The sequence below is a fragment of the Frankliniella occidentalis genome, unplaced genomic scaffold (genome assembly GCF_000697945.3).
Source record: "Frankliniella occidentalis isolate FOCC.00 unplaced genomic scaffold, Focc_3.1 Scaffold18, whole genome shotgun sequence".
Classification (NCBI taxonomy): domain Eukaryota; kingdom Metazoa; phylum Arthropoda; class Insecta; order Thysanoptera; family Thripidae; genus Frankliniella; species Frankliniella occidentalis.
Genome location: NW_026267148.1, coordinates 1,913,902 through 1,914,666, shown reverse-complemented (window position 1 = coordinate 1,914,666; position 765 = coordinate 1,913,902).

Sequence of the window (765 nt, the reverse complement as noted above, 5' to 3'; positions counted from 1 at the left end):
TGAGCAGCTTTCTCGCGACCACATCGACAAATGCCTCTTTATTTTCGTGTAGGTCGTCCAGCACGAGCCACAACTCGAACCAGGGGCCGTTAACCCTAACCCGCCTACTGCTGTGTCGTAGCCCTGACACTCGGTACACTTTCATTTTACCCTATTCTCTTGACGGTTTTGAGTTTTATGCTACATGCCTCTCACTCTTACACAAACTCCACCTGCATTCGCTCAATACTCTCTGTGGATTAATTTGACATCCACGGTTTTCTCCTCTGGCTACTGAGGGGTATACACAGCTATAATGTTAACATTTTAGTCCGTAGCTTACTGTTACATTTCTTACGGAACTTATACACCAGCTTGACATCAGGGGAGGGAAAATGTTCTAACACGAACATTTTAAAACATCAAAGCGTTTATAGTGGGAAAAGTCCAGCAAGAATTTGAGGGTGCAGCTATCTTTTTCGCACCACGCCACATCCCATTCCGTTGCTGCTCGCAAAGGATATGCGTTGTGACACGCGCTCAATTTGCATACGATTAGAAGGGCTGAAAACAGCGGGCCAGGGAGATGGCGGTCGGGGGAGGGGAGAGGGGGGAAGGGTAGAGAGGGGGAGGAGAGAGTGGGGGTGGGAGAAGAGAGTGGGGGGATAAAAAGGGTTTTCGGCGGAGTCCTACATGGGAGCCAGAGGATTACTGAAGTAGAGCTGTTTCCCGAAGAGTAGTGAAACGAAAGTGGCGGTGGCCTTGAACGACACTTTGCAGACTAAA